Below are 24,934 nucleotides of genomic sequence, written 5' to 3'. Positions count from 1 at the left end.
AGACTGTTTTTAGCAATCTACAAAGTGATGTAACTTGTATTAGACAAAAAGTATACATATCACCCAAGGATTAATTACCTTAGGGTGATATTCTGCTCAAAATAAAAAAAAGTGGCAGAATTCAACAGTGACCGGGTCCCATATTTTCAATTACTTTTAGAATGTTTGGCATTTTCCGGCCATACCTATTTGATGCCTGTAACCTGTCGTAGGTTACAAGACTGGGTGTAGTTGGCACTAGGACTTTATTTATTCCTCCCAGACAGCCACGCAATAGAGGGATTACTGGTGCCTGGATGGGCTATCAACTGGCAGGATGGGGTAGGGCTGGGTCCAGCCCCACTTGCAACTGAATAGACTGTGCTCTGCCTTCACACTAAGGACTTGTCACCCTTGCATTGTTCATTTTGACAGCTAAAAGGCAGGGCAGGGAGTCAGGAAACTTCAATCACTTCAAAGGGAATTCTTTAGATACTTCGCCCACTTCAAAGGAGGCACCAGGTATAAAAATACGACTTGCAGACTCACTCTGCTATTCAATTTCCGGACAGGTAGAAAGACTGTCTAGGGACTGTCTGCTGCTTTGATCTGCTGTGTACTCTGCAAGACTGCTTTGCTGTACCTGGAAGGCCTGCTTTGCTGCCTAGAGTGTGCCTTGAAAAATCAGAGGCCTGCCCTGCTGCTTGAATCCTGTTTATCACTTGAACCCAGGACTACTAGAGTGACTCTAAGTGCTAGTTAATTGACCTCTTGATCAGATCAGAAAACAGAAAAGGCTCCAACCATCTTGAACCCACATCTAGACCCACCCTGGGTGAGTCCTGACCCCCCCAAGTTGTGCCCCTCCAGTTCTGGACCCTAGGCTGTGGTGCTAAAGGTACCCAGATAGCAAAAATCCAAAACCTGTGACTTTAAAAAGTTTGGGCTAAAACCTCATCTGAGAACCGAGAGAAGAGCGGGACCAACCTGCGCGTCTATCCAGCCAAGGTACATCGCCGATCTGCCTGACTTCGCTGTACCTCCAGATACGTTCTTCTCCGCAGCAGGAAATCCTGTTCACCCATCCTTTGCTAAAGGGCTATCTGGCCTCATGGAACTCTCATTGGCAACAACTTCCAGCTACATCCCAGTGGAGATATTCATCTTCAAAAAAACAAACGAAGTCCGAACATAGAATACTTCACCTTAACTTTATCCAACGATCCCTTATAACAATGCTCCCTCTTCGGACACCATCAGCAGCCTTGCACCGCTAAACTTTACCTTCTCAGAATAGCTTTTTCTCATAATGTTATCTAAATCTGAATGTAATCTCTGACCAGCCCTAATCCAATTTATGTATCCAACCCGTGCTCCATTTTAGTCAGCCATATTTTTCAACTAGGTGTCCGTGGTTGGTGCTTTGATATTTTAGTCAGCTTGTTTTTACCTTACCTTACCTTTACCTCTAGTTCTACTGATTGGATTTTTGTTGTTTTGGTGTCAAATAATTTATTGAAATGTACCTTATTTTTCTAAATCGGTTTGAGATTCTTCTTATTTTGTGTTTACACAGCATTACTGTTTGTGTGCTTCATAAATACTTTACAAATTACCTCTAAGTTATGCCTGACTGCTTTTGTGCCACGCTACCAGAGGGTTAATAACAGGTCAAGTTAGTGACTTTAGTGGTTCATGACAGGGATTGTTGTCGTTTGCTTGAACAGGGACAACCCCCATTTAACTAACAACCTAATTTCTTACACATTTCCATATACAGAGAATGATCATGAACACTGTTTTTGACACCCTTGAATATCTCTCATACCACTTTTCCTACTTATACACAAATCTACCCATATGGATCTTACATAAAAAATGTTAATCTCAACTTCACATAATTCTATGATTCAGACATCTCCAATCCATAACATATGTGCAGTTCCATCCAGGAAAATTAGCATATTTGATTAAACCAGTACCATCCAGTTTTATCAAAAGATCATCTTTGTGAATGATAGTTCCTGGACTTTATAAACAATGATGTGCGTCCATTCCCTGTATGTTTGAGCTGAGAGTGGAATGCTGAGAGTGAATGATGTAATTGAATGTTGGTGTTTGGCATGAAGTGGAAGCTAGGAGATAGGGAATATTGGAGGGAGGTTGTAGCTGTGGCAGAATCTACATGATGTTGCTGTAGCTTTATGGCCTTACATATAATAAAGAACGTACCCCCTCCCTGAATGGCTCCAGACTCTTGTCAAAGACCATGCCCTCCAACTACAGCAATACCCTACATTAAACAATTAGAGCATAAAGTGCGTAAAAGTTCTGTTTTGGCAAAAAAGAAATCCTCAATCAATAGCACAAGATTATTGGTCCACGGCCACTTGTCTTTGTGTATTCCCATTCTTACTGGATCATGGTTGCTGGATTAGATCATGTGTGTAAGTACCTGCATAATGTGGCTTTTATGTATTCGTAGTTTTTGTATTTTACACCAATATTGACTTGACTGTCTATTAATGGCAAAAATGCAAAGTGTTAAGATTCAGCTGCTGCTAATGTTTGAGCTAAATCCATGTTTTTAATAGTTAAATAAACTACTATTTATTCCACAGATCAATCTAGTTACGCTGGACTATCGTGTATCCTTGATAAAAACCGATGCTCGAAAGGCTACTGTATTAAAGGAATATATGTTCCATTCAACTGCCATAAATGGGTATCAGAATGCTGCCCAAAGAAACACTTACGTTCCTTGGTGAAACAGAATAAATGAAAGAAGATCAGAAGAATTCAGGCCTCAATAGAAAATGCTGATGCCCACTTGATGCTCTGCCTCAGCCAGCGCTCTATTTCCACTCTCGTCGCCAGACTCATTTGGTTCCTCATTTTGACAATCATCGGCAAAGAAAATATCTCTAGCCTAAACTTTATTTCCACAATAATTCTGTAGTTTTGTGTGGTTCTGTGGATGGGTGAAAGTGAGTTTAATAAAGAATGGAAAGATTGTGGTACTCTAAGCTACGGGGGTTTAATTCCATTAACAATAATATTACATCCACTACATTGAACTAACAACTACCTTGCAGAATAAGTTTAGGTAAGTAGTTGTGAAGATAAGATTGGTAAATACATACTTACTCTTCAGTGTGGTAGATATGTCAACGTTCTGGACATAATATTACTATATTTTGCTTTTTTAAACCTTAATATCATGACAGACAACTTGTCACATGCATTTGTAATTTTGATGTGATTGAAAAATATTAGATTGAAAGGGTTCTAAGGTCTAGTGAACAAAAGCAGCAGCTTTCTTTCTGGAACCCTAACAATGAATGCACCAAAACCCCTTTTTAGGTGGACCAGCATGGGGCAATGTTATGTTATGTTAAAACAGAATTTATAAAGTGCACATACACTGGGGAGGTTCCATGGCGCTAATTCGGTTGAGATACGAGTCCTAAAGAAAGATTCAGAAGGCCTGTCGGAAGAGCCAGGTTTTTAAAAGACTTTTGAAACCAAGAAGATTGGTGCAGAAGCAGATTTCGGTGGGAAGATATTTTCCAGATTTTCAGGGTAGGGTAGAAAACCTGGCACCCCCGGTACGCTTTAATCTACAATGAGGAGTGAGTAATAGATTTTTGTGAGCTGAACGAAGATTTTGTGTAGGAGCATATTTGTCAATCATATTATTGACAAATTTTAGTCTCCTTCCGTTAAGTGATTTAAAAATAAGACATCCAATCTTGAAAGCACACCGTTGAACAACCGGAAGCCAGTGTAATTGCTTCAAGAGAGGAGTAATATGTTGATGCCTAGGATGGTGAACAATCAGTCACGCAGACTGGTTTTGAATCATCTGTAAACGTCTGGAAAGATACAGAGGGATGCCAAAGTATACTGAATTGGCATAATCGACATGGGACATGACCATGGCGATGATCTCCTGAATCCGGGCATCATGAGTGAGGAATCTACAGATCTTTTTTATTTTGCGGAGTTGAAAAAAGCAAGGGGAGATCAACAAGTTGATCTGAGGCTTCAGAGTAAAGTCCTGACTGATAACCACTCCGAAGCTTTTAGCAGAGCTAGAAGGTACGGGGGACTGACTCAGCAATGCAAAGACTTCAGGGTATATAAACAGAAAAATGCTGGAGAGTGGTGTTACGGCAAATTTGGCAACGCCACGCTCCAACATTTTTTAAAAGCAGGGATGCAGCAGTGCAGGCACCCTTGTGCCATCACTACATGGGTGAACGTTTATGAGCACAAAGGGAGACCTTCCTGCACATAAACAGTCAGTAATGGCAATTTGCTCTTTCTATGTGTACTGAAGAATGAAGCACACATGGAAAGAGCAAAATACAAGGTATCTCCGTCCTAAGACCAGGTAATACCAGGCCTTAGTTTTTGATGCTGCCCCAGCCTTGTAAATCTGAGTCAGCACCTAAAAAGAAATGGGTGTTGCAATGCAATTCCCACAGCAACACCCATTGCCCACCCCTTTGCTGCAGCAGACTGCGGCAGCAAGGGGCATATTTACAAGGTGGCCTTAAGCCACGTTAAGTAGCAAAGCGTAACCTAGTAAATAAGAGACATGGCACAACGTCACAAGAGCGTTCTGAAAAAGTGATGGTCCGGTGGCATCAGGGGCTTGTAAATTTGCCCCTTCATCTGTGGATTCGCATATTGGCTTAACTGTCAGCAACAGAAAATGAATAGAGGCAGTGGAGGGGATCGTCCTGTGAGACAACAGCAGCTGTGGGAGAGGACTATTGCTAAGGAGAGGAGGAATGGAAAAAAACAGAAAAGGAAAAGTCAGTAGAGTGGATAAAAGAAGGGACATGGAAGAAGAAAAAGGTCATAAAAGGGAGAGAAGGGCAGGGGAGGCTAACAGAAGGTCAAACTGATTGAGCTGTGATGCTGTTAGAAGCAGGCCAGCGGGTGGATTATGGAGAGAATGAGGGCAGATGGAGAGAAAGAGGACGCAGTATTGTGGAAACAAGAGTATGGAAAAAGAGAAGAGAGAACAGGAATATGGGCAAAGAAAAACCAAGGAGAGAAAATTAGAAGAGAGGATAATGGTAGAATGGAAACTGAAAACATGGCAATAAATGAAATGAAATTAAATGAAAAATTGCATTTGTATAGCGCATAAGCGCCCTGGGGCCTCGCAGCGCTTGAAGATAAAATAGTTTTAGCGCAGGCTCGGGGCAGATCAGAGAGATTTAGCAAACAAATGCGTTTTTAGGGCCTTCTGAACGAGAGGAGGTTGCTGTTACCCCGGATGGCAAAGGGGAGGGCATTCCAGAGTCTGGTCGCCGAATGGGAAAAAGAGCGGCCACCCCAACGGGCTTTGTTAATTTTAGAGGAGGTGGCCAGCTGCAGGGTACCAGACCGAAGGGGGCGTGTTGGAACATAAGGCGTAACCAGAGGGTGCAGAATCGCTGGGCCTACACGGTGGAAGGATTTGTGCATGATGCACAGAGCTTTAAACTGCACTCTGGCAGCCATTGGGAGCCAATGAAGGTCCTTCAGAGCCTTCCTCGCCGACTGCCGACGGGACAGATTGAACAATAGGCGGGCCGCACTGTTTTGTGTGACCTGGAGCCTCTGAAGGACCGAAGCCGATGCTCCCAGGTAGAGAGCGTTCCCGTAATCCAGGCGAGAGAGAATGAGGGCCTGGACCATGATCCTCCTCGCCTGGAAAGGGAGCAGAGGGAGCACCCGCCGGAGCATCCTCATTAGTCCGAAGCAAGTGGCAGCAGTCTTAGTAGCCTGGACAGAGAAATCAAGGGCAGTGTCAAGCCAGATCCCGAGGCCCTTTATCTGGGACTTAGGCGCAGGAGGAGCGCCAAGACATGGTGGCCAGACGGGTGCAAGAGCAGACGGGGAGGGATTTCCAAGGAGAATGATGTCTAACTTCTCCCCGTTAAGCTTGAGACAGGAAGCTTGCATCCAGCTGGCAACAGCCTCTAGACAGGGGCCTAAGGTGTTGGATGATCCATCTGCGTGGTCTAACGAGACCACCAGCTGCGTATCATCCGCGTAGGTGACTATACGCACACCAAAGGGATGGACTATCCTGTCCAGAGGTTCCATGTAGGCGTTAAAGAGGGTCGGGCTCAGGGAGGAGCCCTGAGGGACCCCACACCTGAGAGGATGTTTATGAGAGACTGTCTCACCCTCAAAAACCCGGAAAAAGCGCTCACTCAAAAAGGAGGTAAGCCAGTCCAGAGCTGCGCCCGACACGCCCATGCCCGCCAGTCGGTATACTAGCGTGGCATGGTTCACCGTGTCGAACGCGGCACTAAGGTCTAACAGGATAATGGCCACCTTTCCTCCCCGATCCAAAATAGCATAAAAATAACAATGAGAGAGGATAGCCACGGAGAAAGTATTGAACTGATGGAAAGGTCAAAAATAGTAAAGAGGAATACATGGGAAAAATGATCAAAAGTTGTATAGGTAGAAAGACGAGAACTTATGTGAGAGATGACACTTGGGAGAGACTGCAGAAAATAGGAGCATATGAGACTAGAACAATGACAAAGAAGAGAAATGTGAGTAGAGAATGAACTTTGAAGAGAAGGGAACAGCAGAGAAGGAAATAAAATGATTATGGGAAGAGAATTGAGATAAGAGAAAACAAGGAGCGAGAAAAATCAGGCAGATGGCAATGTTTTTTGAAAAACATTGGGAGAAAATGTGCAAAACTGAGAAGGAGTGTAAAAAGATGGAATTGCGAGATTGAAGAAAATAAGCAAATGGCAGTCGACTGGCAAAATATTGAAAGAAGTACGAGGAAAGGGGAGGGAACAGAGAAGATGAGACAAGCTGAGAAGGATAGCCAGAGTTGGAGAAACTGAAAAACAGCAGGGAAGGAAAGATGGGGAAAGGACAAATGCTGCAAAAAGTAAAAATACTTTGAGAGAATAGGGAAGCGTGGGAAACAAAAGAGAAAACACAACATTGGAGAGTACGAGAATGAGTATTGGGAAAAGTACTGTGCTGTTTATGCAGACCCTGCTAAGAAACACGCAAAGGCAGAAGAAGCTATACTACCTCGAGCAGTGACAGTGGCTAGATCTACACACAGCCTTTCCCAGAGCATGACATTTCTGTGGTCCAGCACTGTCTTTCAGTACACTCTCAAGCTTAGATTGCACTCGTGCAGCAGGGTTGGATCATTCTTCTGCAGACATTGCTTAAAGACCGAGCAGCCTTTTTTTTTCTCCTCTGAATGCAATGTGCAGATAAAGGAAAGAGGCATTCCTGCAGATGGTTTTACAAACAACGCTGCATGTTTGAGATGCCTTCCAAGAAGGTAATCACCAGCAATGCTGATGGCAAGTCATGGTGGGGGCAGGGGACTGAGGAGATACCTGATGGTAAGTACAACTGCTCATTCCGGAAGTACCTAGTATTGTACAGACTAACCGGTCAGCTTGACTTCAGCAGCAATTGGCAAACCATGGAATTTCCACCCAATACAACTGAACATACTGAACACAGAGGCCGGATGTTTGAAGCCTTTTTGAGTTTCTAAAAGGTCTGATTTTCAGACTCAGGCTGTTTGTTGTAAGTTGCACACATAAGAGTCCCAATGCATCAATACACAAAATGTCAACATATTTGAGGATTATCATTGCACATAGCAAAAGCAACGCAATAATGGCAAAACAGCATAAGTGGCTAGCTTAAAGAGTGGAACAGTTCAAAACATCTAAAGTAAATGAAATAATGAGCAGCAGCACCTAGCTACTGTGGCTAGATCCTCTGATGGTGGCTACCAAGTAACCCATCATAAAAGTAAACCCGGGGTAACAGGAGCATGCAGAGAGATGCAGAAGGGAGGGCGGCGGAAGGAAAAGAAGACAGATGCAGGCATTCCATGGGTCCTGAAACCGTCATTATCTTCTAGGACTCAGGCCAACTGGCCGGCCTGCAGGCGAGACGTCTGGGAAGCCTTACACTGTTGGAAAATACACCCAATATCCTGGCTTTGTGACCATAATGCGGTCAAAATTTCCATCTTACCAGGAGGAAAATGCTACTTATCATTATGCATCTGTTCTTGGCATGTAGAGCTGCAGAGTTACACACTGTGTGTAGATCGCCACCTAGTGTTGGGCCCGGATGTTTGCATTTGTTTTTGTCCTGAAAAGTCTTTGGAAGTCACGAGATAGGTGACTCCTCCTTTGGATTACACTGGGCATGGGCATCGGCTCCATCCTTATATTGTTTTTTGACAACAGGGAAATTATGGAGTTTTGTAAGAAACAGGAAGGATGCTCATGTAAGCTGTATCTAATTAAGATAATACTGGAACGGATAACGGTAGCCGGGAAGGTGGGTGGGCGTGTGTAACTCTGCAGCTCTACATGCCAAGAATAGATGCATACTGGTAAGTAGCATTTTCCGTTCGAGGCACATGAGCTGCAGATTACACACTGTGCATAGATTCTATAGCAGTACCCACTTTTAGCAGCAAACACCAGTATCTGTTGCAGTAGTTTGATACAGTGTTTTGAGTACAGCCTGGCCCACAGTAGCTTGTTGTTTAGTTTGCACATCTACACAATAGTGTTTTGTGAACGTGTGCGGTGTAGACCATGTAGATGCTTTGCAGATGTCATCTAAGGGAATGTTCCCTAAAAATCCCAGTGAAGCCCCTATGTTTCTTATAGAATGGGCTCTAAGAGGGACTGATAACGTACGTTTAGCTTTATGGTAGCAAATCTGTATGCATTTGACAATACATCTAGCTATCCCAGATTTTGATATGGGGTTGCCTTTGTGTAGTGGTGAAAAGAACACGAAAAGTTGTTTAGTTTTACGAAAAGGTTGTGTTCTTTCAATGTAGTAAAGCAATGCTCTTTTGACATTCAGGGTGTGAAGAGCTCTCTCTGCGAATGTTTGTGACTGCAAGCAGAATACGGGCAGCTCCACAGATTGATTGAGATGAAGGGTGAAATGACTTTTGGAAGGAATTTAGGATTAGTTCGAAGAACAACCTTATTATGATGCATTTGCAGAAAAGGTTCTTGAATAGTGAATGCTTGTAGTTCACTCACTCGTCTGAGAGAAGTAATAGCTACTAGGAAAGTGACTTTCCAAGTTAAGAATTGCAGTTCACATTTATGTAAAGGTTCAAAGGGAGGTCCCATTAGCCGTGTGAGAAGAATGTTTAAATTCCACACCGGTGAAGGTGGTGTTCTGGGTGGAATTATTCTTTTGAGGTCTTCCATCAAAGCTTTTATGGCAGGTACTCTAAAGAGTGATAGATGGTATCTATTTTGTAAGTATGCTGCAATGGCAGCAAGATGCAGTCTAATAGACAAATACGCTAGGTTACATCTTTGGAGGTGTAGTAAGTATCCTATGATGTGTTGAATAGACACATCTAAAGGATTGATGTCTTTGTTATGTCAGTATATTACAAAACGTTTCCACCCGGCTGCATTGCATGCTCTAGTGGTTGGGCGTCTAGCTTCTTTAATGACTTTCATGCAGTCAGGAGGAAGGTTAAGGTAACTGAACTCTAGGACCTCAGCAGCCAGATCGCTAGGTTGAGCTGAGCTGGGTCCGGGTTTCTGATCTCTCCATGGTTCTTGGTTAATAAGCATGAAGACAGGCATAGCTTTCTGTGCGGTACCACAGAAAGTTGCAGCAGTGTGGTGTACCACGGTTGTCTTGCCCAAGTTGGAGCTACTAGAATGAATGTCTGGGAATGTTGCTGTAGTTTACATACCACTAATGAATGCACTGGGAGAGGGGGAAAGGCGTCCGCAAATTTGCCATACCAGTTCATCCATATCGCATTGCCTTTGGACAGCGGGTGTGGATATCTGGCAGCGAAGCTTGGGCATTTAGCGTTTTCGTGGGTGGCGAAGAGATCTATTTGAAGTTGTCACCGCATTTGAAAGAACAGTTGAAGAACTTGTGGATGAAGTTCCCATTCATCGATTTGTTGTGTTTGACGGCTTAACAGATCTGCTATGGTGTTTTGTACTGCTAGAACATGCTGAGCTAAGAGGAAGATCTTTAGAGGTATAGCCCATCTCCATATCTGCTGCGCTAACTGAGAGAGTTGCAGAGAGTGTGTCGCCCCGTGTTTGTTTATGTAGTACATACCTGTCATGTTTTCTGTGCGGGCTAAGACAGCTTTGCCCGATATTTGCTTTTGTAATGCTTTTAGGACAAGAATTAAGGCTAGTAACTCCAGGTGATTGATGTGGAGTAACTTTTGTTGCGGCGTCCATCTGCCTTCCATGGTGTGCTGTAGTAGGTGAGCTCCCCAGCCGGAGAGCGAAGCGTCCATTGTCATGGCTATTTGATGATCTGGCTCCAGGAACGGTCGGCCCTTGGAAAGGTTTTTGGTGTTCCCCCTTTTGTACCATTGCAGAGAGCGGTGAATTCGACCGTCTACCAACACTAGGTCTGTTAATTGACCTTGAGCCTGGTTCTATTGTCGTGCTAAACACTCTTGAATAGGACGCGTTTGTAGTGTTGCATGAGGTACTATGAATATGCAAGAGGCCATCATTTCTATGAGTTGCGTGAACACTCGAGCTGGAAGAGAGTGTTGCGGTTGGAATTTGTTTCGGAGAGCTTGCATATCTGTTATCCTGGCAGGAGAAGGATAAGCGAGCGCTGTTGAAGTGTTTATTGTGGCGCCAAGATATTGTTGTACGTGGGACTGTTGCAGGTGAGACTTGGTGTGGTTTACTGTGAACCCCAAGTTGTGGAGTAATTGTATGGTGGTGTGAGTGTATTGTACACACTGACTGTGTGAGCTGGATTTTTTGAGACAGTCGTCGAGATATGGGAAGATGTGAATGTGCTGCCTTCTTAAGTGTGCTGCTACTACTGCTAGGCACTTGGTAAACACTCTTGGTGCTGTTGTGACTCCGAATGGGAGTACCTTGAATTGATAGTGCTGACCGTCCAGTACAAATTTGAGATACTTTCTGTGTGAATGGGAATGTGGAAATAGGGTAGCAAGGAAGTCGTTTTGTAAAAGAAGAGGAAGGACCTGCTGTAGTGTGACCATGTGGAAGTGGTCCGATTGTATATGCAGGTTTAGTGGTCTGAGGTCTAGAATAGGGCTCAGAGAGCCGTCCTTTTTTGGGATAAGAAAGTACAGGGAGTAAACTCCCTTGTTTTGTTGATGTGGTGCAACTAATTCGATTGCACTTTTTTGTAGGAGGGATGTTACCTCCAGCCTTGACAAAAGCAGATGTTCCTGTGACATTAGGCGCTGTTTGGTAGATGTTAGTTCGAGACTGTAACCTGACTGAATTATTTGTCGCACCCACCTGTCCGATGTGATGTTGATCCAGGCAGGAAAGAATTGTTTTAGTCTTCCCCCAACTGGAGTGGAATATGGTGGGGGAAGTGGAGGAAAGTCATTGGGCAGGGGTGGAGGGAGAGCAGGAGTTATTCGTTTTGCCCCTGCCTTTGTTGTGGTTACCCCTGTAACCGCCTCTTTGGTAGCCTCTACTGTAGGTGGATTGGGTAGGGGCTTTGTAAGATGTCAAGGGACTATCTGAGGAGTAGTCTCTGGTGGTGCTTCTGTACGATGAGTGGCGAAAGGAGCATCTGGGAGCTTGAGACTGCAAGGCTCCCATAGATTTAGCTGTGTCCGTATCCTTTTTCATTTTCTCAAGAGATACGTCCACATTGGGCCCAAATAAGTGTCGCTCATCAAAGGATTGGTTGAGGATGGCACTTTGTACTCCAGGTTTGAAACCTGAAATGCGTAGCCAGGCATGCCTACGCAATAGGACACTGGTATTAATCGCCCTTGAAGCAGTATCTGCTGCATCCAGGGCACAACGAATAGAGGTATTGGTGATGTTTTTACTCTCTTGTATAGGCTCATTTGCAATAATTTAACTTGAAGGTGCTGCATTAGGGATTCTAATTCACCATAATGTGCCCTGTCGTTTCTTGCAAGTAGGGCCTGAGTACTGGCAATACGCCAAATGTTTGCTGCCTGTGACGCTGTTCTTTTACCTGAGGTATCAAGGAGCTTAGACTCTTTATCTGGTGGGGGAGCCTCGCCTGATGTTTGTGAATTTGCTCTTTTGCGTGCGTTGGAGACTATAAGGGAGTCTAATGGTGCAGGCCCTTTAATGTAGGCTGGACCTGAGGGGGCAGCCCTATACTTCTTCTCAATTTGGGGGTTGATGATTCAAGCCCTAACTGGATCTTTGAAGACTACTGGCGCGTGCCTAATAACCCCTTTAAGCATGGGTAAAATTGAGGTGGACCTTTGTGTGGTGTCAAAGGTATCCATAAGGAAGTCTTCCTCTACTGGGTCAGTATGTAGGTCAACCCCATGGTACTGGGCAGCCCTATGTACAAGTTGGTTAAATCTCATAGTGTCCTCTGGTGGGATAGGCCTGGAGGGATATATGTCATCTTGTGGGAAGGTAGGGACATCTGGGGTGCTATAATCATCCCAAGGGTCAGGTGAGCCAGGAGGACTAGAATTATCTGGTTGCTCACTATCTGCACCACCCCCTGTGTCATCAGAGGTGTCATCCCTGTTATCATCATCTGCTAACGGAGCAGGAGATGGTGTAGAGGAGTGATGTGGTAGGGGAGGAGGTGGTGGAGGAGTATGAGGTGGAGGAGGAGGAGGAGGAGGAGGAGGAGGAGGAGAAGGTATCCTTAGAGGAAAGATTGTAATGTCCTTCTTCTTAGGATGAGGAGCCGGTGCAGGCGTGTCTAATGTTTGTTTTTTTAGAACTAAGAGTTAGTCGACCAGTTTTGGGATCTTTAACAAGAGTCTTTTGTGTAGGATCTGGATGAAATAGTTCCTCTGTGAGAGGTATATCCTTCGGTGCTGAAGGTTTTTTCGGCACCAAGCCGGTAGCATCTTTCAGCTTTGAAACATGTTCGTTTGCAGTGTCTTTGGCCGGTGTAACATTTGGCTTTATCAGCTCTGAAGATTTTTTCGGCTCCGAAGCATGGGAGGCAGGTACTTTGATTGGCAATTTTTTGCTCGCCTCCGAGTGTGGTTTTGGTGCTGAGGAACCAGTGCCATTCTTCGGCACTGAGTGCTTTGATGTGGAAGCAGCTGGCCTGAAGGAAAGAGATTGCTTCTTTTTTGGTGCCGGTAGATGTGCGCCGGCACCGGGGGCAGGCTGACTCGAGCCCGAGTCGCCTAAAGGCTTATTAGGCTTCTTTGCCGAGCTCGAAGGCGGGGCATGGGAAGCAGTCTTTCGGTGTGCACCCGGGCCCTAAGGCCAGGTTTGATCAAAGACTTTTTAGAGAGTGTTGAGGAAGGGTCGGGGTTGACGTGTGTACTCACGACCCGCTGTGCCGGAGTGATGTCCTCGGTGTCTGAGTCTTCGGCCTTGGAGTTGGTGTCAACACCATGCCCTTGCTCCTGTTCTGGGACGTTGACGCCTTCATGGAAGATGTCGTCTGGGATCGAAGCTGACGAGCAGGCCATTGTTTTTAGAGCTCGTCGGTCCCGAATCGTCTTCTTGGAGCGGAAGGAGGCTCAAGAGGAACAGTCTCTGGCATCGTGCCCCGGTGAGAGGCAAAGGTTGCACACCTCATGGAGATCGGTGTGGGGAAACTTCGACCCACATTGAGGACATTTTTTAAATGGCGTCCTTTCCATGAGCTGGAAGACAAGGCCTAGGTAGGTCTGAGGGCCTTCGTCGACGACCGGAATTGAAGACTTCGGAGTTGAAGAGTAACGTTGATTGGAAACGCGTTTGAAACAATACAGTCGAAAATGGTGAGGATTGCGTGCCAAAAGAGAATCGGTTCCGATTTGGAGCGCAGGAAACATATCCGAGCCCGGTGGTGGAAAAAAACAATCTAAGGATGGAGCTGATGCCCATGTGCAGTGTAATCCAAAGGAGGAGTCACCTATCTTGTGACTTCCAGACTTTACAGGACAAAAACAACTGCAAACATCCGGGCCCAACACTAGGTGGCGATCTATGCACAGTGTGTAATCTGCAGCTCATATGCCTCGAACATACTATATCTGTTCCAAAACCTCCAAACGCCAATTCCTCTGGTAGACATTCAAATCCTTAAGCGTGGTCTAAATTCCTTTATATGAGGTAACAGTCGTCCGCGATTCTCCAACAATTGTTCATGCTGCCCGAGACCGGTAGAGCATTGCCTGCCCAACCTCCTGGAATACTACTGGGCATCCCACCTTTGCTACATATCAGAATGGGTTGATCACAAACGCAAAAAACACTGGTTCCACATGGACAGTGCAGTCGCTTGAAGGTCTCTATGGGACCTGGCAAGGCTACCGAGTTTGACTCAACCCAGTAGCACATGTATAGCCACCCCCACGAAAACAGTACTGGACATCTGGGACAAAATAGCACTTCCCAGAGGCCTTATATCCTTCCCTTCCCCTAGTACTCCAGTAGCTCCTAACCCCCCACCCTACAACCTCATTCATTCCTTTCATGGGGGGAGGGTAAATGCAGCACAATTCATGATCTCTTCTAGGGAGGTACCTTTAAAACTTTCGGGCAATGCAAGAAATCCTTCCATATCACAGAATCCTTCAGGCTACAGTACTACGCTGGCTGCTCACCCCCAACTATATTCAGGGAGCAACCAGACCGCCTACTCCCTTGAGACCTTGGTCCGAACCTTCGAGGGTGCTCGTGGCCTAATCTCCTGCACATATAAGGGGCTACAGCACGTGTCTCCCACTCACCCCCACACATCAGAAGCAATGGCTAGTGGACATGGGGGAAGAAATAGCTTCAGAAAGCTGGTAACAACTCTGGTGAGATATCCCCAAAATCTCAGGAGCATCCCCCAGCATGAATCAGCTTATAAACGGATGAAACGTTGGTATTATACTCCTGCGTGCCAGCAGAAAATGATCCCAACTTTCTCCCCTTTCTGTTGGCGATGTAGACAGCGGTGGGGGATTTCATACACATCTGGTGGTCCTGTTCAAACCTGACAATGTTCTGGAAGGAGGTCTTAAGAAACATTAACAATGCTGTAGAAGTCCCCATACCAAGCTCCCCCACAGTGATCCTGTTAGGCATCAGGCCATCTTGGCTCACCGCCATTACTCATTCTCACCGGGGAACAGCATTTACAACGCAACTTTTACCACGCAGTACCTTTACCACGCAACTTTTACAATGCAAGTCGTTACAACGACTTGCGCGGGGGGGGCGCTGTAGGATAGGGAATAGTTTAATTTACTATCCAAAACCTTCCCTACTATCCACGGGGACTGGAGTTGGAATAGTAAATTAAACTATTCACTATCCAGCGCACCCCAACGCAAGTCGTTGTAACGACTTGCGTTGTAAAACCTGTGTGGTAAAGGCAGGCGTTGTAAAAGCATGCGTAGTAACGACATACATCCATTCTGACCGGCATCTCATTGCACAGATGCTAGTGGCAGCAAAGCAAAAAATTGCCCTTCCCTGAAAGAAACCTTTCCCCACCTAACTCGCCATGGTTCCTGCGCTGCTGGCATGTCATGGCAATGGAACTGCTAATGGCCTGCCTTGTCCACGCTGAAATCAAATGCACTCACACCTGGCAGCCGCTCATCCATCACTTCTCAAAACTAGAACACTCCCGTTACAACCCCGCGGCTGCAAGCCCTTCAACTTTTTGAGGACGCTCTCTTGCCATACACTCAAGGTACTTCTCGTCTGGCTCATCACCATGCAGATCGAGGAGGGATCCCCCTCCCCCAGGCACCACACATGCCTTAACCGAATCTGCTGAGGGCTCGCTCCCCCCCCACATTGCCATTTTTTCTCTCCCTGTTACATCTTATCCCCCAGTTGTGTTGTTTGGTCATCATCGAGGGTCCACCCTCATCTGCTGCTGAAGACTCGTTTATGCAACTGGGTTAATGTTAAGCTTCTAACTCTTATGTGCCTTATGATGCATGACCAGGGGCGTAACAATAGGGCTTTGGGGGGGGTGGCTGAGCAGCGGGAGGCCTGCCACCCTGAGGGGTTTTGGGGCCGGGGAAGAGGGGGGTTAGAGCCAGCACCATTCGTGGGCTTGTTTGGGCTGGTCTGGTAGCCTTGAGCTGGGGTTGGGCTATATTTGGGCTGCTTGTGGGCTGGTTGCCTTTAAAACCGGCCATTTTGGGTAATAGGCCACCATTTCGGTGACTTGGGACACAGCAGCCGGGCGGGGGGTGGCGGATAAATTATTTTCCCTCTGGGTTTATGCAGTTTCAAAGGGGGTTTTCGAGTATTATCCTGAGGAGACAATGGGTCGGTTGAGTTCCGTTTTGTCAGGATGGAGTAAAGTTTTTTGTGGGTTCGGTGGTGTTTTTTGGAAGGGGTTTTTCTTGGGAGCAGGTGCATTGGGATTTGTCTGATGGTTGTGGGGTTTGTTGTGTCACTGGAGCAGGTGTGGGTGTGATTTCTGCCTGTGGGGGTGGTTCTTCCTAATATATGGGGGAAGTGCAGGAGATATGTTTTGGATATAGGTCAAGCACAATAATGTATTTAGCCAGGTGGAGATGAAAATTGACGTTATTGCTAATTGTTTACTGCTTGTGGATGGGGGAACCAGTTTAGGGGAGGGGGTAGGGGCTTGTCAGGAAATAACATATTTAGTGAGGCCTAGTTTTGTACGGCGCAGGCCAAGGGTTTTCATTGTTAAGGTGCACCTGCTTCCAATAAAGCAGCCTTTATCACACTAAAATTCTTAGTCTCTGGTCGGTGCTTTGCTCCACCCCCTCTCCCGATGGGCCCAAATAGCCCCTGCAGCACCTGCAGTGCGGGGGGGCCCCCAAGCTCCAGGGGCCCCACTCCAGCACTGTGCATCATGGCTGGACGGGTCCCGGAAGGCTACGTGAGTAAGGACCGGTTTCGTTTCTGTAGGCCAATTTTGCATAGTTGCAAAATCGGCCCCAAGGGCCAGTAACAAAATCACCAGCCTGGTCACTTTCCAGCCCGGGTGTCAGGGCAGTGCAGGTGTCAGTCCGAGACAGAGAAACCAAAGTCTGTATTTCATTTCCACTACATCAGTCATTGTGGAGATAAAAGACAGACAACAGCCTCTGTGCTCACGTGGTGACAGATGGGGATGCAGACAGGACTATTACCTGCCGACGGCAGTGAACAGTGCTGACATTGAGCGTGTACCATGCACTTAGTGGTGTGTGCACGCCTCCAGTGATTAGTAGGAACAGAACCGGCTATTCTCAGTTTTGGGACATAAGTGAGTGACTTGTCACTCTGACTGAGTAAGTCAGTTGGCCCTCGGGTGTCGGGTGAGGCAGATCTTGTGAGAGTGAGACATCAACTCTCTTGTGGTGGTGCATGCAGATCTTTGGGTGAATGAAGCAACCTCAAGTAGGTTTTCTCCATTGTTCGTACGCTGTTTTTGATGGTGGCACGTAAAAAAATAACTAAATGCGCGTCACTCTGGGGTGTGAGGTTAGGGCAAGGACACAGCACCGAATAGAAGTTCTTCTATGTGTACAGGGAGTGTGTTGCAGGCTATGTCTTTGCCCTTGGACAGTGTTTTAAATAGGCTGGTTCTTACCAGTACTGAGTACCGGCACTTCCTGTGATTACCCGAGCTTTTGATTAGACACTGAGAGCACTGGTACTCACAGGGGCCTTATAACATGCATGTATTACTACCTCCTTGTCTGTCTGTGTCTGTATCATAGATCACCTAATTGGCTGGCTCTAGAGTGTGATCGCGCAGAAGAGCTTGCGCTGCAATCACCAGAGAGCAGTGTTGTCACTTGACTCTATGATTGGACAGTGTGCACGTTAGTAATTGCCTTTCTGCACACAACTGCCAATTCCCATATGTCAAGAGGAGGGTTGATGCGCAAACTGTTGTATGCACAATCTGTTTGCTTGGAACTGGTCTGTGCAGTGTGCCTTGGAGCAGGGCGGCTGTGTGCCGCGCCAAAGGGCCCATGTGGTATTGTATATATATTCAGTGTTGTGTGCGTGTATGTCTCGTGTATGTGTGGCGCGTGTATGTGTGTGGCGCGTGTGTGTGTATGCACGTGTGAGGTTGTGGAATGTATGCTTGGAAGAATGTAGTGGGAGGGAGTCAGTTACTGAAGGGGAAGGTGGAGGATGCAGATGTGTTCGTGTCGCTGTATTCCTTACTACTTGATGGATTAAAGAAGAATTGAAGAACCACTTCTGCCTACGTGTCATTCTACTTACAATATATGGCGACGAGCGGGATTTCGCAGCGACATTGAACACAAATCTACTGAAATTTTTTTTTCGAAGGCTTGGATTATTTTTTTCTTCATCTTTAAATTTATATTTTTCAATTGAATTTTATTTATCGTTACAACGGAATTGTGTACTAGTCGTGCTATGGGAAATGGTGTTAGAGATGTTGTTGATGTTGGATCATCTTGTACCAATGTTGGTGTTGAAGGTGGGAATCTTCGCCGTGGTGACAGTGTTGAAGGTGGGAATCTTCGCCGTGGTGACAGAGTAAGGAAGGTCCCTGTCCGGTTTTCTGATTTCAAATTAGGGTAATTCTTTTTGTGGTGACTTAAGCTTTTGAGGAGGAAGGGTGTGTGGTATTGTATATATATTCAGTGTTGTGTGCGTGTATGTCTCGTGTATGTGTGGCGCGTGTATGTGTGTGGCGCGTGTGTGTGTATGCACGTGTGAAGTTGTGGAATGTATGCTTGGAAGAATGTAGTGGGAGGGAGTCAGTTACTGAAGGGGAAGGTGGAGGATGCAGATGTGTTCGTGTCGCTGTATTCCTTACTACTTGATGGATTAAAGAAGAATTGAAGAACCACTTCTACCTACGTGTCATTCTACTTACAATAGCCCACTTTAACAGCCACAAGCATTCTGGCTCTGGCTCTCACCAACACTAATCTTCATTGAGCTTTGTCTTTCCTGTCATGTTGGCCAGCGAGGAAAGAGGTAGTCCTGCTCCTCTCAACAACAGTTCGGAATAAAGAGAGAGAAAAAGTAAGAGAGGTAGACGGAAAGTGTCATGCAGAAAGAGGACGGAGTGAGAGGTAAAAACCTGGAAAAGAAGAGATGAAAGAAAATAGAAATGCAAGAGGAAGATAAAGAAGAAAGGCAATTGAGCGAAGGAGGAGAGAAACAGACAAGGAAGAGACAGGACGAGGGAGAGTAAGACAGACAAGACAGAAGAGAACAAGGGGGACTGGATGAAGAAAATGTATGGCAGGGAAAACAGGTGCAAGACGTGAGGGACAGGAAAGTGAGATTGGGAAAGGTTTAGGCATGTGAGACAAAAGGCAAGGGGAGATACTGAATGGCTATAGAAAAGAGAGGTTTTGTGGGTGGAGGGAGAGGAGACAGCAGGTGGTGCTAAGGGAGCAGGAAAAAAGCGAGGGGAAAATGTGTGTGGACATCATGTAACAATGCATCAGGAAGGGAGACTCTAGTAAAGGCTCTGTTTTTATTTTACTTGGTGTTCTGGCTACTCTAACATAATATTTAAGTGGTTCAGTATTAACATAGGAGTCCTGCAAGAATCTTGTAGGGGTTCAAACAATCCATTCCGACATAGAAGCATTGTTTGCTGTGCTGCTATTATTTGAATGCTGATCTATAAACAAAAAGAAAGGATAAAAATGCAAGTATAACATCTGTTCCACATGATTTTTTTTCCTGAGAGTTTTATTCTCACCAATAACTGTTCCACAGCTTCAACCTTCAAAACAGCTGGCCATGTACTATGCTTCTTTCAATGGCACATTGCCCTGTCTCTTCACTCTGTATCACTCCTTATACTAACTTGCAGCGAGGCAACATTTCTGTTGCCCGCACGATTTTCCGGTCTCCTAACTAACAAGCATTTACAATGCAATGGTTTCGCCTTTGGAAAAGTTAGAGCTATTGGGATTGTAAATGACAAAATGTGTATTTATGTGTTGGTTTTGAAAACAGATAAATAAATGGCATTGTCATTTACATTGTCATTAGCTTAATCTCTGCAGTCACTCTTCACTCCCTAGTCACTCTGCACTCCCTAGTCACTCTGCACTCCCTAGTCACTCTGCACGCACAGTCTTAGCCATCGCGCCCATATGCAGCATCCTCTGCATCCCTGAAGAAGAAACATATAGTTATCACAGTACCAATAACCACACAAATTAAGGTGGGTGAATGACATTTAGCGAAAGGACTACGCAGCCATTTGTTGAAAGGAAACACGGATGCTTCTGCCATGGCGCAGGGACGGACTTTCGCACAAAGCGTATATGATTTATAAAAAGGATGGTGGAAATATCTGTACATTTATTGATGCAAATATACAAACCTGAAACATTTATGTTTGTGGCTAAATGGTGACACATACGCGATACAGTAAGCAATTTGACATTGAAGACACAAGTATCGAGCACTCCAATATCAAGAGCTTGCACATGCAGCTTCCTATACAACATTACAAAGTGCAGAGCACGTAAGGAGAAAGGGCAACAGGCCTGCGATAGCAACCACCGGGAAGAGTCCCTACGGCCATAAGAAATAGGCGGGTGCATGCAAGAGCGAGTACAGAAAAGGAAGACATGCCATTAAAAAAATGTGTTTAAGATTGACGTGCAACACATGCTGTACCAGTAGTACGAAAATATATTATGTAGTTAATTAAAACCATAATACAAAACGTTTAAAAAGGCACGTTAAAGAAAGAGCAGAAGAGTACGTCCCTGCTATACAGTCTAACGTGACTGACATGCTGTGTGTTTAACAGAATGAAAACCTAGGGACTAAACTTTAATTGGAATTAGTGGTTTACGTATGCAAGCTTAGGTACCCTGGTTCTTTGTGAGTCAGGTGTCCCTTGTTGTCCTTACTTGCCTCTTCCGTCAACAGGGATGATCTGTGGTGCTGCTGCGAAAGGTCACCGTTCAGGCATGTGTGCCCCCTGGTCGGGTGCCGTGAAGATGCAGCGCCTCGTGCCTCCAGGGTGGTGCTGACGTTCAACTACTTTTTTTTCCCTCTCTGGTTGCTTTTATGGTTTAAGCATAGTTTTAATGTAGAAACAACTAACACTGCACAGAGGACCGAGAGGAGGAACAAGTGGCTGTGTGTTACTAGGGAATAGGTGCTGAAATTAAAGCTATTTATCCAAATATGAAACAGCGGTTTCACAGAAGAAGAAAAAATACGCACGAGTTTGAAGTTTATGGCACATTACATTTTTTGGTTTAATAGCAAACCCGGGAGTCAAATTTTGTGTTAATATTTGTATTATTTTCAAAATGAAAGAAGAAAAACCCACGTGCAAACATAACAGTAGCATGTACTAGTCGGTATTGTTTGTCGCAGTTGCATTATAAATGCCAGTGTTACGAGTCAATTATTTAAAGTCAGAAGTTATCTTCGCGCAATAAACAGACCACGCAGTGTCAGCGTAAAAGGCCATTTTATTAGACCAGAACTGCAAATCTGTACATAACAGTAACATCAACAATAACATTAACAGCAAACCCCCACTCACACTTCCCCCCTCATTCGTTTCATTCACTCTGCTTCATCACTAAGCCCTAGAGGCTCCAAACACCTTTCTTCTTGCCCATCAATCACCGTCTTCCAGCCCCCAGTCGTCACGTCATTCCATTCACGCTTCTATCCGTCCTATGCAAACTCCCCCCCCCAAGGGATGGGTGTGCCCGCTCTTGACCCCCTTGTCCCTTCGAATCCTGCCTAAGCAGCTCTGGCCTAAACTGGCAATGCTATAGACCGACCCAACAACCACCTCCAGTTGCCGGGTGGGTGGGTGGCCTTTTGAGCTCCCTCCCGATGGTGCCAGGCGCAGAAAAGAGGAAGTTCCCTTCCTCCCCCGCACTTAAATACCCACCCCCTAACTCCTCCCCTTCCCCTACCTGGCCTATCCCCTGCGCGAAAGACCCCGAGGGAAGACTTGTCTGCGACTCGGCTTCCCCTGGGGCCCGGCAGAAGACAGTTCTATTGTTAAAATAAAGGGAATCCAAACCCCTTTCCCACGATTATATCGCTTCATCTCAGTTGTCCTATATCGATTCAATGACTTTCCTCCATTTTCAAGACCTCATCCTGGGCAGGAGCATTTCACTCAGTGTTCTAATTGGATGAATAAATTGTATCCTTGAGATGGAGACATTCTCTTTAAATTGGTTATTGAGCTCTAACATGATGCATGTTCTTTCTTTCCGCCCCCTTTTTAACGACTCCCCCATCCGCTGCTGTATTTTACGAAGGCCTGGCAGCTGCAAAATGCTGGTTAGCCACTCGTTTAATTCGTCTGTGGGCACTTGCGTTTACCATCTCCCTTTAATTTGCCGTTCTAACATAGCCGATTTGCGTAGTGACGCATGAGCAACCACGCCTACAAAGAATACACGCATACACATCAGCAACCACCCTAGGGCGGGTTCCCTTTCATAAAAAACCCATTCCAAAATTGACAACCACATGGGTGCATGTGTCTAGACGCATGCTTTCATATGCCAACGTCAACAAGCAATAGTAAAGCCAAATGACATGGTCTTTTAAACTTGATTCTACTGGCATTGTCAATGCTTGTTCGGTTCTTCCAATTTTTGTTCGAATACCTTAATTTCAGAACTCCCCGAAGAAAGTGTCACTGTATGCAAATAATTATATTAAAATGAATTCCTGCATGTAAAATATACTTTTTAAATGACTACATTCGAAGTTAATTATAATATTAACAATAAGGAACACTGCTTGTCAAAACTGACTTATTTCACCATGCAACAAAATGCTGGCTGAAGGCTGGACTACAGCCACGACATTGTTAAGTGGAATCGTGTATTTTAACAACGTGTAACATATGTGGCTGCGACTATGTTATTTCAACTCGCATTCTTACTATAAATGTTCTGACTAAATATCTCCCTACGGGAAAGCGATAAAAATGCAGCATTTTGACCGTACACAAATGGTCTGAGATACAAATCTGTTTTAATCCAGCCAACAATCTAGGCTTATAGACACAAAATAGGTAAATGTAATATGCATGCAGAATTAAAGCCGCATACTCTACACTACTGGAGAATTCACTGTGTGCACTATACACAACGGGATTACACTGAGCAAGCGAGGACATACAGTTGGGAAAAGAGGGAGCACCCCCTCGACGGAAAAGAAATGTGGGTCGGATGATATATATCTCTACCCAGCAGAGATGCGGGGCGCTGAAATGAGCAGCTAACACACACCCTGGTTGCGGCGTGCTTCTTAAAAGTAAAACATGAATGAAAAAATTGTGAAAGAGCAGCACAAATCAATAATAAAAACCTACAGTAGGTTCGGGAAAGAGGTGGACAATGGGCAATTAAAGTCAGGAGTAAATACTAACATGATTAGGCGGCCTTTGACCGCAGAGGTCACAGGCGGAGTGTGTGCGTCAGAATGTCCCATGGCAAAAATTAAAGGAACTAATTTGGGAACCGCTAAAGTGGCATTAATAGTTTCAGACGAACACCATAAAAGTGAAGAATCAGTAGTTCTATCCTACCAGAAGCGTGTTTTGTGGTCCACACACTATGCAGATCAGGGCCTTCAACATACGCTATAGCCGTAGGCAGAAGGCTAGAATAAAACCTTCTGCTATACGAAAGAATACCAGGCGGTAATAGACCAGAACGCTCTCACTGTAAGACACTTTTCGCTCATTGTTTTGAAATCGCATATCCGTACTTTCTCATACAAAATATCCTCCTTTTTACAATACTCGTACATTCACTTGTTTGCCTCTCATCGCTCCCCTTCGTTTTACTCTCTCACAAACACACACCTATCACAATTCTCTTCCTTCGGCGCTGTCAATATTTTACACCTGTGCACACCCCTTTCACAGGAAATTATTATAAAGATAACCGAATAAGCATGTAGGCTGAATCCGCTTGTTTCTCTTGCACTCTGGGTAGTTCGCACTAACCTTAAAACTGCAGAGATCTGTGTACCCCAGATATGAATACCCACAAGTTGAACTCACCCAGGGACCTACAGGTGACTCAGTTCATTGTATACCCTATATGTGCCATATATTGCACGAAAAAAATACAAACATCTGGAACACACAAATTCTCTAGGATGAAATAAAATATAAACGGAACCTGCAGCGTGGACTTAGGTGGCCATAAGGATTTTTAAAGTCATTTTGGCGACTTAATCAGTATTGTACCTTGCAATTTTAAGGCGATAAATGGGCCCAGGTACAAAAATCAGTAATTATACCGTCCACGCGTCTAGAGTAGCTGCACCCTCCCAATCAAACTTTCCATTCTAGTTCCAACCACCAGAGCTAACTCCTTATGTAAATGTATATAAAGTTGCACTAGAATTGATAGGGCTCATGCAGCTGCTGCCGAAAGGCGCCCAGAGACTCCACGAACTGTTCTCTTCATTCCCAGCAGCACTTACTCCCCCTGTTGATGATGTAGTGGGACACTTGCGAGTTTTCGGACACAGAGAGCACGTAGTCCCCGGGGATTGTGGCCGAGTCGCGGACCAGGAACGTCCCGTGGCGCTGGCCTTGCAAAAGGGCCACTGCCTCGACCCGGGTCTGTCGCCCCCAGTACCAAGCATCGCGGTCCTCTGCATCGATGTCCCCTTTCCTTCTGGTGCTCTAAACGAGTGCACTGCAAAGACAATGAAGCAGTGGTAGTTTCGGACTCTGGTGCTGAGACACGGGGAGCGGGAGGGGGGCGGGAGCCGAGACACAGACAGCGGGAGGGGGGGGAGCCAAGACACGGACAGCAGGAGGGGGGGCGGGAACAGACACACGGACAGCGGGAGGGGGGTGGGAATGGACAGCGCATCTGACCCGAGCTCCAGAAACAAATCACTTTCAGTGAAAGGGGAGGGAACGGGCACACGGGGAGGGGGGCGGAACGGAGACATGGGGAGGGGGGCAGAATGGACACACAGGGAGGGGGAGGAGGGGGCGGGAAGGCAAGATTTAA

This window comes from Lissotriton vulgaris, chromosome 6, assembly GCF_964263255.1.
Source record: "Lissotriton vulgaris chromosome 6, aLisVul1.2, whole genome shotgun sequence".
Classification (NCBI taxonomy): domain Eukaryota; kingdom Metazoa; phylum Chordata; class Amphibia; order Caudata; family Salamandridae; genus Lissotriton; species Lissotriton vulgaris.
This window is presented reverse-complemented; position numbering follows the sequence as displayed.